Raw genomic sequence first — 16,798 nt, 5'->3', positions numbered from 1 at the left:
TTTTCTGAGCATTTACAGCCGTTATGCTGTCCGAGTCATCCCACGTTTCTAAGTAGTCTGATGCATTTGCAAATCCTTTCTTCCCGTTTCAATGTTCCCATGGGCCAGATTAACCACACTAATCAGTGAGTTGAGGTACTCCGTTACCTTGACATATATGTTGGAGATATTATTATGACCCTAGGTGTCTTAGGGGATCATCCAGTAATTTAGCCATGATTTGTGTTCCCAGTGTGATGATTCTGGCCATCATTCTCGAAAGCATCCCGTGATGCTACTTAGTAATAGGTATTCTGTTCCTGGGTTCTTGAACCCGAGATTCACTCTACCTACTTCATGTTGATAGTAATTGCTAGTGTCTTTAGGATATTAGTAACCTTTGCGATAGTCCTTGAAGTCCGTGGTATCTTCTTCTTCCAAATACCATGAACTACTTATGGCAGAAGTTCCTCGTTGAACTGAAATATCACAACAGGATTATTCTTGATGAGTTCTCCATTATATATTGTGGCTCTGCCAGTTCTACCTTTCTGCATTGGTTATCCGGAAGAAATATGTTGAACTTCGTTCAACATGCTAAACCATGCATCCACAACTCAGAAAATTCTATGTTCCTTTGAGTTGTCCCTCTTTAGTTGTCTACTGACCTTCGTCTATCAATTGATAGTCAAGAGTATGCATGCGTTCGTTTATCGATGCCTATTACTCTTGTGGTCCGTCAAGCCATTCTATCGCGGAATGACTAGAAGAAACAAACTCCAGTACCTCTTCCATATCCAGGATTGGGTCAAAGAAGTTGTGCTCCGCAGATCAAAATGCCAATCCAGCTTTTTCTCTGTTCTACCTTGGAGTATTACCATCTTTATATCGGGATTGTTATAGGAATTGCACACCATCCCATGAACTCTTGGTACAGTGATACTTCTTGCCATCATTGTTCATTCCTCGGTTCCTGTGTTATTGTAACCGGAATGCCAACAAGTGAATCGTGGTGTATGAAATCAATACTGCTAGCAACTCCGTAGCTTGGTAGTTAAATGGACAACAACCTCATTCTTAGCGTGCTGATTATTGAGTCATCATTCTAAGATTGATCGTGCTACCTAGTCCTTATTCCTGGTGCACTTTTCAATCAATGAGTTAGGATAGTGTCAATCCTTGCTTGTTTGATTATATCGTCTTGCCCTGAACAGCAAGATTGTTCTCAAGCTTAGTAACATACCAGTGGTTCGTGATTTTCCGAAGATCTCCTCGGAAGTATTACCAGGTTGTCACCTGACCGCTATGTTGAGCTCGTGATCAAGTTGGTTTTCTTATAAACCACCCTTTCTCCAAGAATCTGTGTTGGATATCCCTGAGCTAGTTGGTTAAGCTAGACAACAACTTGGAGAATTGGAATATAAAAGCTTGCCTAACTTAGTTCGTTCCAAAGGGATATTCTTGTGTAGTGTGTGCTGAAGAAAGATGATATCTTCATCGATTGGTCCCTGTGATCAGTTATTGGACCTATTGCCTTATAAAAACTTTGATTTGGGTGTGGGCTATCCTCAAATCAAGTCAGAACCAACGATGTTCGTAATGTTGTCTTATTCGTGGGTTTTTCCTCGAGCATACACCATTATATTCTTTGGTCTGACCAATGCTATCACCGTGTCCACTTAGCTATGGAATTCCTTTTAAAAGGAAACCCGGATGAATTGTTGTTGATCCCATTGACAACATCCTTGTCTTCTCCATAATTTTGCTGAACATTAAGCTAGTGTTGGAAAACTTTTGAAAGCATTTTCCTCATGCTAGCTCATGGGGTATGTGTTTGATGAAAGGAGTGACTTCCTCTTATACACGTGCATTTGGTGAAAGTTGCCGCCGTGAATTTGAGAAAGTTAATGTTGTTTCCTTTGGAATCATCCCAAATCAGTCATGCACACGTGCGAAGAATTCTGTGGTTTGAGGACTTGCAACCTTCATTCCATATGTGTCCCGAGCACACCAAGCCACTGATTGATTTGTTCAAGGAGAAGAAGTTCCTTCATAAGAGCTAATCATATGACTTATGCAAGGACTTCGTTATCCACGGTGATGGTTCCCAACAAGAACTCGGTAGTGTTTTATTGTAAGACTACCATGTGATCATGTTTGTCTGAGACAACATGTTCACACGTGCGTAGCAGAACCAGCTCATGTTTTGGAGCTTGCTATCGTAGTTCATTCCCCGAGAATCTCGCAACGTCATCTCGTCGAATTGTGTTGCAAACTTTCATTTTTCTTCCTAGACTCGATGAGTCTGGAATATCCTAACACCAACCAGATCTGAATCTCAGGCAGATATGATGGTTAGAACATTTTCCAAGAACTATAATATTGGTCCCTCGATAACCAGTAAAGTGGATGTCATGGCCAACACACCCAACCGGAAGACCTATTATTATAATATCTTGATTGAGGAAGTTGGCCACCTCCCCATAGGGATTTCGTAGGATTTACTCCCTAGTTGCCCCTATGGATTTCTGAGATCCCGAAGTCCGACCTTTTTACTTGATGTTCTAGATATCAAACCATATCTATGAATGGGTTACACTAGCACATCAAGGAGAACATTAGAAGCGGAGTGCTAAATGTCTCTCGGTCGATCATCCAGATTTTATTTCCTTGGCCTCGCTAAGGTGAAATCTGAGAAGGTGTTATCTTCCTTTGCATCTGCATCCTCCATCACCATTCATCATGGTAGTATGTTGTGTTGCCAGGATCCTTGACACGGATGTTGGTAAAACCTTGATGATTATGGAATTGCTCAAGTTCTTGAGAGCACGCGCAAGTGCTAGGTTTGATCGTCGGCATTAACTGTATAGCGCTCTCAGTTTCCTCGGTTATGCTATAACCATTCCAATAGTGGAACAACTCTTTATTGTTGAGCCTCCCCCCAGTTACCAGAATCATTCCCAGCATTTGCATTTTGTTCCCAGCTTGCACCGCCAATGTGTCATTCTACCATGGGTCTCTTCCATTTCCGGTGATAAGCAAATTCATCCATTACGTTGTCTTCAACAAGGTAATCCACATCATCCATGTCCGAGTATGCTATTCTACCGACCCCCGCCAGTCGATCGATTATGATTTGCCTTAAGCTGGTATAAAGAGTTTCAATGATCCTTGAATCAAAGGAAATTCTTTTTGCCACTTAAGGGGATATTTCTACGAGTCACCTTCCCCAAGGTGCATCGTATGGTATCATGGCAATTCAATTCCTCGCTACGTTGACAACCAATCACCACATTCTTAAGTCTGGAATTGTTGTCTACCTAGTGAACCTTCGTCATCTACTCCACTCCATTCACATGGATGTATGTTTAGTGTCTCAGCTCGGGAGAGGTTGCTATGTCTCATTCCGTGAGTTAATCCTGAGTTGTTCGATCTTCGAGAAGATCGACCCTTCTAGAGTCTCTTTCTTCTCTCCATGTCATGTTGGCAGGATTTCTCAGAGCAAGACTTCGAGACAATGATGGAGATCGAATCAACGTTCATTCGAAGTGCAACCTGGATCGTGAAGATTATACTAGTTTGTGTTTCCCCTTCATCTTACCCTACGCCTGAATCTCGAGACGAGATTCTTGTTTAGTGGGGGTGAGTTGTCACATCCCTAGCTTCTGGTAATGCTCTAGGCTAGCTTCATGTGTGCATCATGTTTAAATTCTGAATTTTGAACTGAGGAATTTTGGAAGCCTCAAAAACTTAAATAAAAGAGGGGCAAAAACCCTAGAAATCTCATTCATCGCTCCAAAATGCTCTCCTTAATTGTTTGATAATTTTTGGTAAGGGTTCTGGTCCCAACCAAAATATTGAACATTTTTAAGGAATTATTTTTGGGACTTTGGATTTAATTCATTAGCTATTTGAATTTGAATTATATTCATATAATTAGAATATAATTTCAAATACCCCTGAAATATTTTATAAGCTTTTGGAAAAGTCCATCTAGCAATATAAAATATTCATAGGAGTTTTTGGCATTGTTTGAATTATTTTAAATTCAAAACAGTGGCAAAATAAATTAAATAAAACAAACAGAAAAAAATTAAACAGAGCAGAAGACTTACCTGGACTTACCTGTGGAGGCCCACCCACCTGGTGGCCCAGCGGAAGCCGGCCCAGCCCACCACTGCAGCCCTCCGTCGTCTTCCTCCCCTCGCCCCGAAGCAGCTGCGTGCTCGCACGCGCACGGCCGCGCGGCCACCTCCTGCTTGCCGACGAGCCCCTGGCCGCGTGGACGACTCCCGCAGGCCGTCCCGATCCCGCTGACCGTTTCGCTCACTCTCCCCCCTCGACCCTCCCTCCTCTGCTCCCTCTCTCCCGCCTGGACCGAACGGAGCCGCCGTCACCGACGAGCTCCCTCGCGGCCACAGCCACCCCCTCGCTCCCTCTCCACACCCCTGAGCTCCGTCCCGACCCCCTGAAGCTCCACCACGACGCATGCGACGCCGGGTGCCCTGTAGCCACGCCATCACCGCCATCTTCATCGCCACGGCCGGCAATCGCCGCCGTTCGATTCGCCGCCGACAGGACGTCCCCGAGCCCACTTAGCGTCTCGTCCGACTCCCCGTGAGCTCCTCTTCTCTTCCCCTCACTCCCCGCACCTGATTTCGTCCCCTAGCTCCTTCTTCCACCACGGCCGAAGCTCGCCGCCGCCGTGCCTCGTCGCCGTCGTGGCCAGAGCCACTGGAGCTCCCACCTGAGTGCACCATCGTGCTCAGAACGTCTCCACGAGCCCGTTGCCTGCCGCAGCTCGCCCTCTCGTGCCCCCTAGTGGTCGCCTGTGTCTCACCCGAGCTCCAGCGGCCGCAACCGAGCTCGCCGCCGTCGACTCCGGCCACCCCAGGCCCGGAGACCACGACCATCCGACGCGCCATCGCGCCAGCTCCCCGTAGAGCCAAAGGGCGCACCAAACGGTGCAGTATAGACGAAACCCGAGCCACCCCGGTGCGTCTCCGCCGCGTTTTGGGTCGTCGCCGGTGAAACTCCGGCGACTGCCGACGTGGCACGCTTAATTAGCGCTAATGACGCCCTAACCAACCCCCTAGGCCACTGACTGTGGGCCCCACCCCTGGTCAAACCTCAGTTAGCGCTGGGTTTGACCGGGATTAGCTCCTGTGTCACTGACGTGTGGCCCCCACACGTCAGGTTTGACCTGGGGCGCCCAGTTGACCCTGCTGACGTCACTGTGACGTGGGGCTGACGCAATAAGTATTTTCTGGATTTAAAAATAATCAGGAAATTCCAGAAAATAGCTAAAACTTCAATAAATCATAGAAATTCAACCGTAACTCCAAATTAAATAATTTATATATGAAAAATTATCAGAAAAATTCAAGGAATCCATCTGTACCATTTACATGCATGTTAGAACAACTTATCACTACTGTTTAGGGCAAATGAAGTGAATGACATTTAAATAACCACATATGGAGTTTGAATTTGAATCTTGGATTCAAACCAACTTCATTTAATCTGGTTTTAGATGCATTAGCCCAAAACACATTCATTTTTGCCATGTCATGATCATGCATCATATTGTGCATTGCATTGATTGTGTTCCCTTCTGTGTTGCCGGTATTTGTCCCCTCTCGATAGACGTGATACCGATGATGTGATCGTTGACACTGATGAAGACTCAATGTTATCTTCAGAAGTGCCAGGCAAGCAAAACCCCCTTGTTCATTCCGATAAAATCCCACTCTCTCGCTCCTGCTCTCTTTTACTGCATTAGGACAACAACGACATATTTGATACTTGCTGCGGTAGCTGAACCCTTTATCCTTTGCATGACCTGTCATTGCCACAGTAAATAGATGAAACCCACTAGCATGAGTAGGAGTTGTTTGAGCCCTGATGTGCCTACTCATTCATGCTTGTTTGTCATGCCTGCTACTGCTTAGAGTTGAGTCAGGTCTGATTCATCGGGGATGAATCAGAGGCGTGTGAACATGTCCCAATGTGCGTGAGCTAAGTGTGTGAACACGATTTGGTAAAGGTAGCGGTGAGAGGCCATGTAGGAGTACATGGTGGGTTGTCTCATTGCAGCCGTTCTCAGGAACTGAGTTCTGTGTTTGTGATCCATGACCAGCTACTACCACACATTGGAATGCTTAAGTGCCCCTCTCGACTTATTAATCAACAGGATCTCTGTCCAGGAGTTGCAACTAGTTTCTTGTGTTTGTAGGTAGTGTTAGTAGTCTACCAAGTGGCACCCGGTACAGGTGGGCTTGGGACAGACTAGGCACAGTGGCACGGTGTACCAAGTGGCACCCGGATGGTGGGCTTGGGAACCCTGCTCACATCATTTGGGGCCGTAAGTGACACCCCGGCCGGATCTCCTTGCGGATGGAACCCGAATAGGCGATAAACCTGGACTAGAGACTTGTTCGTTTAGTCAGGTCGTGGCCGACTCCCTCGCCCGGCTTCCGCTTGAAGGTTGCCGAGGTACATGACGTGTACAGGGCGGTAAGTGGCGAGAGCGTGTGTGAAGAAGTACACCCCTGCAGGGTTATCATTATCTATTCGAATAGCCGGATTCCTCGGATATGGAAACGTGGACCCCTTATATCAGTTCATAGACAAGTGAAAGTGGATACTCTAAAATACGCAAGATAAGCGTGAGTGCTATGGATGGCGTTCTCGTAGGGAGACGGGAGCGGATCCATAGTGGTGTATTGATATGGTGAATATGTGGACTCGTGTGCGCCACCTCAAAAGAGTTACTTGCAGTCGTAGTTCAGGTTAGCCACCGAGTCAAAGCTGGCTTGCTGCAGTTAAACTCCACCACCCCCTTGTTGATAATGATGCATATGTAGTTAGTTCTGATGTAAGTCTTGCTGGGTACATTTGTACTCACGTTTGCCTATTTTATGTTTTTGCAGAGAGACTTCTGTCTCACTAGTAGTTCCGCTTGGACTTCGACGTTTAGCTTGTTACCTCAGCTACGATCTTGTGCCCCGACAGGATCTGGTAGATAGTCAGGCTTCTCAGCCTTTTTCATTTCTAGATGTTTGTACCCAGACATGATAGCTTCCGCTTGTGCTTTGACTTGTATGCTCTGAATGTTGGGTCGTGAGACCCCTGTTTGTAATATCTTGCTCCTCGGAGCCTATTGAATAAATACTTGAGTCGTAGAGTCATGTTGTGATGCCATGTTGTATTTGCACATATCGAGCATATTGTGTGTATGTAATTGAAATGCTTGGTATGTGTGGGATCTGACCATCTAGTTGTTTATCTTTAGTAGCCTCTCTTACGGGGAAATGTCTCCTAGTGTTTCACTGAGCCATGGTAGCTTGCTACTGCTCCGGAACACTTAGGCTGGCCGGCATGTGTCCTTCTTCGTTCCTGTGTCTGTCCCTTCGGGGAAATGTCACGCGATGAATACCGGAGTCCTGTTAGCCCGCTACAGCCCGGTTCACCGGAGTCCTGCTAGCCCAGTGCTACAGCCTGGATTCACTCGCTGATGACCGACACGTTCGATGCTGGGTCATGGATGCCTGTCCCTGTAAGTCTGTGCCACTTTGGGTTTACGACTAGCCATGTCAGCCCGGGCTCCTTATCATATGGATGCTAGCGACACTGTCATATACGTGTGCCAAAAGGCGCAAACAGTCCCGGGCTAAGGTAAGGCGACACCCGTGGAATACCGTGCGTGAGGCCGCAAAGTGATATGAGGTGTTACATGCTAGATCGATGTGGCATTGAGTCGGGGTCCTGACATGAAAACCAAAAGATTCCCCGCTCCTCGGCTGGCTCCCTCCGCCTTCCCGTAGATTGCATTGCCTTTCAGCTGTTTCGCCCCCTTTGCTTCCTCTCCCCATTGCTTCTACCCGGTGCCATGGCGGCGCAGCAGATCACGGAGTCCGAGGTGAGGCGCCTGACACAGGAGCTCCATGCCAAGGATGTGGAGCTCAGGGCCAAGGACGTGGAGCTCCGTGAGCTCAAGGAGGAGAGGAGTGCCATGCTCCTCCGTTATGTGCGGGAGTTCACGGAGCTTCAAAAGCGGCAGGCGTCCACCACAAAGATGCTCGAGGCGTCGTCGGTGTTGCTGTAGAAAGCGGGAGATACGATAGGCCGTCAGGGGATCCGGATGGAGCGCGAGCGGGCCGATCGTGATGAGGTCCAGGATCGTCTCAGCCACTTGGTGAACCAAGTTGCCACGCACGTGTTGCGGCTGCGCGATGCCTACCGTCGTGCCAGCGCGACAATGCCGGCCGTCGGGCTAAACCTGACCTGGTCTCCTTCTTCACCTATATCTCCGAGGATCTGAGCCGTCTCCGCGCGATGGTGGGGGCTCAGCTGGACAAGGAGGGGTTGCGCACTTCCGTCGCCGTTGTCGGGCGAATCCTTTCAGGGCTCCGTCACCAGAATCCATTCGTGCCATTGGACGCCGTCTTTGACGAGCTGGCTCCCGTCGACCGGGATCGGGCTCTGCGGGCGGTTGCACCCTGCATCACCAATGTCGTGCGCCTCGAGAAGCAGAGGGACTTCGGTGGTGTTTAGGTGCCCCCTGCATGGGCATGTCCATGTCTCGGTGCAACATGACCGTTGGATCAAACTCAGACGGTGCAGATCCGTCATTGTAGCACAAAGCGTGTGGGTGTGTTTGGTTGCATTCTCATCTCAATATAGTTGTTTCCTCTTCGTGTATTTTTGTCAACCTACTAGTGTGGACTCATGCACTCTTCATGTACTCTGCCAAACACCCAAAAGTGGGTCGAGAAGGGAACTTTTGCTCCCATCCCGTGCACCCTTCATACACCCTGTCTAACACTATAGGATGTGCTTCATATGGTTCATGTTTCGTGGAGTACTGTAGCACCGTACTCTCCGTGCGCTGTGGACCTAGTTCTGTTAACATCGATCTCACCGTTCATTCTCGACCGGACAGTCGAAAAAGTGGTACTATGTTACATATAGGAGTAGTTGACATGCGCACAACACAACAACAAGATTGTGTAGTACTGACATATGAACCACTGCACATGCCTAGTAGTAGGAGCACTGTGTATGTTCAAGTGGCTGCCGTGTTTCGCACTCCTCCATCGTAAGAGTGGAAACGCTTGCTGTAATCATTTCTTCTTCAGAATGAAAAACAGTGGACACGCTCTACCGTGCGGATCCTCCTCCAGCCATGCACTAAATTACTCACTTTCGCCGACGTGTGGGACAGCCAGCACGTGGGTCCACCAGCCATGCACTAAATTACTCCGTAGTAGAGTGACGGTAGAATACCCCGATCAAACCGCCGCAGTAATGCCCAATGAGCCGTCAAATCACAAAGCCCCCTCCTTTCCAGCAGTAAGTTGGACAGACGAAGCAACCATCATTTCACTCTTCTCTCTCAGCTTCCTCTATTGAAGAAAACCCCCACTCGCTTCGCTTCTCCCTCATCTCGTTCCTCCTTTCACTCTTCTCTCTCAGCTTCCTCTCTTGGATGGACGCGGGAGCACCGGCCGGCGTGATGTCTATGGCTCTGGCCAAAACCATCGAGGCTCATGGTACGAAGAAGCGCAAGCACCCCGCCGAGACTACCGCAGACAAGCTCAAAGCCATCGCCCTGTCCAAGCCCCCCTCTCCGGGATCCCTCATTAAGCAAGTCCAGGTAATGTCTCTTGTTGACGATCTTTTTCCCGATCTTGATTGTGTTTTTTCATCTAACACGCAGTACTAGTACTGGTAGTACAACTTTCTGGGTGATCTTGCATGTGATTTTACTGTGCCAAATGACGGTTCTAAATTCCTCTTTTGACCAAAACATGCGAGAGGTTGACACTGATTTCTTATAGATTACTTTCAACTACTCCCTCTGTCCCAAATTTCTTGTCTTAGATTTGTCTAGATACGGATGTATCTAATCCTTATCTAGACAAATCTAAGACAAGAATTTTGGGACGGAGGGAGTACTTTATGACCATCAATGCTACCTTTTAAGAGGGTATATTTGCCTCAGTAACTTGTGTTATGGATATTGCATGTAATCCCTCTGCTCTCATGCCTTTGAAGACATGTTCTAGTGTCTTTGTTCACTCATTTCTGTGCGTATATGTAGTCATATATGGAGTATAATATCGAAAATCATCTTATATTTCTGAACGGATGTAGTAGTGAAATATATTTTCTGTTTGAATTAGAACCAGGTCTGCAGTGGAGATGAAGTTCTCAAAGTCATGCCGTGTGAACTGGAAGACATGATGATGAGTTCTACTGCTGAACTATCAAGCTGTTGTGTCCTTGTCGCCATGTGTCCTGAACTAGTGTTTTACTATCGCATTGTTGTCAGGCGTGTTCTCGAGGCTGTGCCTTCGATTATGAAGGGTGTGGTTCTTGTAAAGCTTCCCAACAAATCTGATGCAGCCTGTCTTCATCATCATGTTTATGAGTGGAAAGACTACTCTGTTAGGTTCTCCAAGGTTGACAAGATGGTGATGGTGCATGTAGACATCTCACACGAAGTCCATGGCCTAGTCAGTTATGCGGGGTTCATCCCGTAGGTCGGTGGCAAGAAATAGTCTGCAGAGTTTAGTTAGTGCGACTTTGCTTCTCTGTAGTAAGTACTATTGTTCAGTACTTGATTTGTGTTTGTGAACCCTGTATTGTTTATTAGTACTGCCGCTTTTGGTGTGTGGTCAGTCCTAAGAATGGTCTATGTTAATGTCTGTCCACTCAATTCAGTCTGTACATTTTGAAGTATCCAGATCATATTTTTTGTGAGGACGGTTTATCAATTATGGTTACACTCCAATATCTGTATGCATTGCAGGGTTTATCGCACCCACCAGGATTTCCAGTCCCATGGATGTTCGGTCCATACGATTTGTCACGACCTTTGGACTGTCCTGCATGTGGGAGTAGGCAGGGCCCCTGCTTGCCACGCGTAGTTGGACGATCAATCTTCTGTTTAGTACTTTAACATAGTGATTTCCTGGTAAGGATTCACTCGTGTCACATCAAGTAAATCTTATTGATTTACTGTCTAAATCTTATTGATTTAATGTCATGTTTTCTTTCTTTTCCTGCAATTTTATGATGCAGGTTTTGCCATGTGTCATTCATCACAGAATAAACCGTCTGGTTTGCTCTACGATGGCAATTTTTGCAGGTTTCACTTCTTATGTCGTGTCAGTAACGAAGGAACTGTCCATCACTTATATTACTGGAAAAAATTGGATCAGTCTATTGTCTGAGTACAAGCTGAATCCCTATGATGAACTGCAGTATGGTTTAACAAAAATGCCACAATTAGTCCTTCTATCATTTAAAAGAAATGAAGAAAAAAGCTAGATCACGGTCACGGATCCTAGTCAAGTTAGAAAACTGATTATAGCAGACTAGACACGATTGCCGTTGTCTCGCACAGATCGAGCACCAGCAGTTGCTCTAGCACTGACAGCAGCAGCAGCTCAGTCTGATCCAGCTGAGGATTGGGCACCGACCGCGTCAGTAGATCAGTGTGATCTACCGGAGGATCGGGCATCGACACCGGCACCAGCTCTACAAGGAGCACCATCTCCGGCAGCAGCAGCGGCTTCGGCACCTGCACCAACACTTGCACTTGCATTTGGTCCGGCCTGTGCAGTTGCACCGGCAACAGACTGGGCTGAAGTTCACACTTCATATACCAAAGTCCTTACAAAAACTGACATGTCCACCTTCTTGGTAAGCATTGGCCGCCCAAGTGCTTCGTTCTTTTTTCTTCCCATGTTGTTTCACATGATTCACTGTGTTGATCTAACTGTTTGGGTATGTCTTCTTGTTTTCAAACAGAGAATTCCTAGAGCAACGAGGGAGTCGTTCAACAATCCGGGCGACTGCGGCCAAGTTTCTCTTACCATGCGCAACCTTGGTGTGAATGAACCTGCTCAATATACCGTAAGTACGAAGGATGGTCGCATGATGATTGATGCTAAAGGATGGTCAAGGTTCAAATCTAAATCATATCTTACGGTAGGGGATGATGTCAAAATCGAACTTTCTCGGCAAGGAGAGCTGGTCCAAATCAACTTTGAAATTCTTCAGTAGCAGCACGCAACTGCCGAACTGATCTATCCTCCGAGAGATTTTGATGTAATAATCTGGCATGGTGAAACAAGTGTACTGTGTGTATAAGTAGTACGACAGTATTATTTATCACATGGTATATCGTTGATAGAATTGCAACTCTGATTGCTCGTTAGGAACTGTCGTTCGATTTCATTCCAACAACTGTCGTGCTTTATTCAATTTTGTGTATTCGCCTTGCGACAGCATCTAAAACCAGCGCAGTACCGATCGCTTGCAATATGAAAAGTGCTGAGGTAGAACACATGGGCCCCCAAACATGCAGGGTCGGCCTGTGGCCCAAAGTTCAGAACCGTGAGCCTATCTGAGTATTATATTCTCAGCTGAACCCCCATAAAAAAAGCTGAACCCCCATAATGCCCATGCGTTGTAGAGGGAGTATATTTCTCGGCAATCTGAGCCTGTGATATAAAAGATTTGCATATTTCTTTACACAGGGAGTATCTCTCTGTCAAAAAATATATTTATGTGTAACTAGTTACTCCTGTCTTTCTACTTCCTTTCGCTGATATGTGGGGCAACCGGCAATGGGGTCCACGTGCCATATGCACAAATTAGAGTGCAGAACTTCACGGTAGACACACCCCGATCGTAGCGCCGCAGTAATGCCCAATGAGTCGTCAAATCACAACCCCCCCTTTCCAGCTTTAGCAGTAAGCTGGATGGACGAAGCGGCAATATTTCACTAGGTCTGAATCCCCTTCTCCCTCGTCTGCTTGTTCATAGAAAACCCCTGCTCGGCGATTGCATAGGGTTTTCTCAGGGAGAACCAGGTACGAATTCTTCATCCATCCCCGATAAATCCAAGTCCCTTGGTCGTAGGTAATCCTAGGATGGTAGCCACCGCCATTGATGCATTTTTCTTCGTACTGAATCTAGTGTGTTTCAGTTGCAGTGCCCAAAGTGTGAGTACCCTACAGATTTCTGCACCTTCGGCGAGACGCCACACTTGTTCCTTCTCATCCTACCACAGCATTTTGAAACGCACACAGTATGTTCCTAGAATCCTCTTCTCCATCCGGGAGGGTGGGTTTTTTTTAACATGCTATGTTCTCATATTATTTTTCCTGCAGTGTAATATTTTCTCTTCCAGAACACATGTACTCAAGATGCTCGGCCTTGCCATAACTGAATACACTAGTTTAATGGTCACAGTGAAGAGAATCCATGGATATTACTTCCGAGTTGGGTTCATGAACCAAGAAGATCGCTGCTTTTTTATGGCCGAACTTGGATAAACTTTCTCAAGTGTTACGGACTGAAAGTTGGCGCACGAATGTTGATGGAAATAGCAGAACCTGGTCTCATCTTCACTGCGATCTTCCACCCTGAAGTCGTTCCAATTGTTCATCCATGATAGTTTTATATCTGGCTCTTGCTTGTTGCCTCGATTACTTCTTAATCCACCTATTATGTCTAACTAATCACAATTTAACTTTAGAAGTAGCAACGAATCTCTCACGAAGATGATACATCTAACTAATATTTTCTTATAATTGGTGGCACGTGTAGGTTTTTTCAGAGTTAAGCGGGTTGCTCGTTTGTTATTCTGTAGTAACTCGGCTGTTACTGATGGCACTGAAGTTGACTGGGAGGACATCCACATGTTCCTACACTTTATTGATCGTCTTGAGGTCCTTGTGGGGCGTTTCAATGGTGGCAGGCCACGTGGGATATGTGTGCCACTGCTGCACTCGTTGAACAGGTCCAACTGTGTCGAGAAACTTATGGTACGAGCTGTTTTCTGTTATATATGTTGTTCATAAACTATTGCTTATACACAGTTTTACAGCTGTGATCTTCTTGAATCAGGAACTGCCGAGTTCTATTGTTCCTATACAGATGCCTGACCATGGTCGGGCCAGACTTGCGCTTGGTCACAACATGATGTTTATGTCGACCTACTCAATTCCCCTTGGAGGCGAAAAGATACTTATTCGTGGGTGGTCTCAGATAATGAAGGCCCGTCCATCGTAGATAATAGGACAGAAGATTATGTTCATGATTTTCGATGGCTCTAAAGCGAATATCATGTTTATTGACCACGTTGGGAGATGAAGCTGCTTTTAGAAGGTTGTGGATGCGCGGGGTGGCGACTGGGCCTTGCCCTGAGGCTTGGCGGCCCCACCCTTGGTTAACTGTAGCCTGTAGGCAAATTAGCACTGTTTGAGGCATGCTTTGTACGGTTGAACTTGTATAAGTACTCATACTGCTTTCAGCTTTGGTTGTTAAGTGCCCCTACTGGTTTCAGTTAAGGTTGTTAATTACTCCTGCTGCTTTTATAGTCTGTCGTGTTTCTTTAGTCCTGTCTTCCTCCAGCCGCCAAAACCAAACCAGCGCCGGCGGGGCCGCCTGCTTCCGCCTCCCACGGCTGGCTGCGCCTCAGGGCACGCATCGCCGACCCACCGTCTCCTAAATCGTTACGCCGACGTCCTCCGCACGCTTTGGTGCGCTCGCCGCGGCGCCGCCCTCTCGCGTTGTCAACATGGTCAACAAACAACAAGAATCAGCAGAAGTACGTGGAGAGGATGATAGTAGGGGCCCACCACGTCAACGTATGGAAAAATAAAATGCTTCCTCCTAGTGTTTTCCTGACATCTGGGACCCACGACATTATGAGCGTATATAGTCAATAGACAAGAGAACAGCACAAGATCGGCTGACACCTGGGACGTAGCTACTCGAGCAGTATTTTTTTTGTTTGGTATTGTTGAGATGGAGCCGGGTTTGAACTGGGTTGTGGCCCGCCTAGCCCAGGCTTATATTTTATGTTCACCATGTGACTAGCCCAGCTATTTTTTCTTTGTGCAAATGAGCCCAGTTTATTTTTTCTGAAGAATACCTGATCCAAGCCTACTTATTTTTCTACGCCTTGAAAGTAATATGAAATGGGTTGTAAATATAAAAATAGATGACAAATTGGCAATTACTTTATAATTTCTGATTTTTTTTCACATTTTCAGATTCCTATTTCACTGGGCATTAACCTAATTCACATATATCTTCAAAGTACTTTAAATCTGGCTCGACATTTCGGTATTAAAAATAGTTTGGAACCCACATAAATATGCGAAATTGGCCCTGGCCAACCAAAAAAACGACTGCAATAAATTCCATAAGAAGTTGCCATGAGCTATATATGAATCATTAAAAAAAGAGGGAGTGGTCTGACTTGTGGGCCTGTTTAGTTGACGCGTATGCAAGATTTTTTTTTTATTATATACTACATCAACAAACGATTCTAGCGGACGTAACCGTTGGATGTCAATCCAACGGCCGTCATGTTTCTTCAATCTCTGATCTTCTTGCTCCAGCCGCCAAAGCAGCGCCGGCGGGACCGCCTGCTCCCGCCTCCCGTGGCCGGTTGTGCTGCCGCGCAGGCCTCAGTGCCCCCTACTACTCTCACTGCTGGCCAGGGCATCCCTCTACTCACCCACACCCCCTGTTATTCTGCGGCGACGGCAGCCTCACACAGCAGCTGAACCGGTGAACCCTCATACTCCTCTACGCGTGGGCATCCACTGCCGCGTCTTCCCAGGCTCTGCGTCGTCCCCTTCCTAGGCCTCGCCATCGTCCACCGTCCTGGTGCTCTCGGCGGGGCGTGGTCAACATGGTCAAGGAATGGCTTCCATCGTACGTGGACTGTACATGGAGAGGCTGACAGCTGGGTCCATGACCGCGGCAAGGAATTGCCTCCTTATTACTTGCAAAATAATTATTCCTCCACCTGACAGCGGGGACCCACCGGACGGGCCACCGTATTTCGCGAAAAAAACATTGCCCCCTGTCTGCTGGGACCCACCAGCTACATCTTCGCACGCAAGGAAGTGCGTCCGAAAAAAAACGATTCACCCCCCTGACTGCTGGGACCCACCAGCTACATCTTCGCAAGCAAGGAAGTGCGTCCTGGCAAAAAAAATCAAAACGATTCGCCCCCCTGACTGCTGGGATCCACCAGCTACATCTTCGCAGGCAAGGAAGTATCTGACAGTCGGGACCCACCTGGTCGAAGCATACGTACCGTTGTCATTCTGGTCGTGAACGTGTACGTACATACTGGTCGATGTAGAGGTGCGCATGTGTCATAGTAGAGGCGCGCACGTGTCGTACTAGAGGTGCGCACATAGCATGTACACGTACGTACAGCGGCGAGGGTGCAAGAAATAAAATATGGCCACGTATGTACATACGGGCAGGGTCTCGAACGCCTACTCGTGCATACGTACATGGCTGGGTCAGAACGGAGAAACAGCGTCGTTGTCGTGTTCATGGGGAGGCAACGGAATGCGTCGTGTTCATCGGGAGGCAACGGAACGTGTGGGAGCCAACCGGCTGGGTCAGAACGGAATGTGTGGTCGTGTTCATCGGGAGGGCTTGGACGGAACAGGCGATGGAAACGAGGCCTGGAGTACCGCACAACAGAGGAAACGGCCTTGTGTTCGACCGGCCATGTTCAAATCGGGGTCCTGTTGATCGGGAGGCCTGGCGTACCGCAAAACGGAGGAAACGGACCTCCTACGGTCGAAGCAGGGGTCCTGTTGATCGGGATGGGTGTGGCGTACCGCAAAACGGAGGAAACGGACCTCCTACGGTCGAAACGGGGGTCCTGTTGATCGGGAGGTGTGTGGCGTACCGCAAAACGGATGAAAGGGACCTCCTACGGTTGAAACGGGGGTCCTGTTGATCAGGAGGGGTGTGGCGTACC

The sequence above is a fragment of the Triticum dicoccoides genome, chromosome 7B (genome assembly GCF_002162155.2).
Source record: "Triticum dicoccoides isolate Atlit2015 ecotype Zavitan chromosome 7B, WEW_v2.0, whole genome shotgun sequence".
In the NCBI taxonomy this organism is placed as follows: domain Eukaryota; kingdom Viridiplantae; phylum Streptophyta; class Magnoliopsida; order Poales; family Poaceae; genus Triticum; species Triticum dicoccoides.
Note: the sequence above shows the minus strand (reverse complement) of the source record.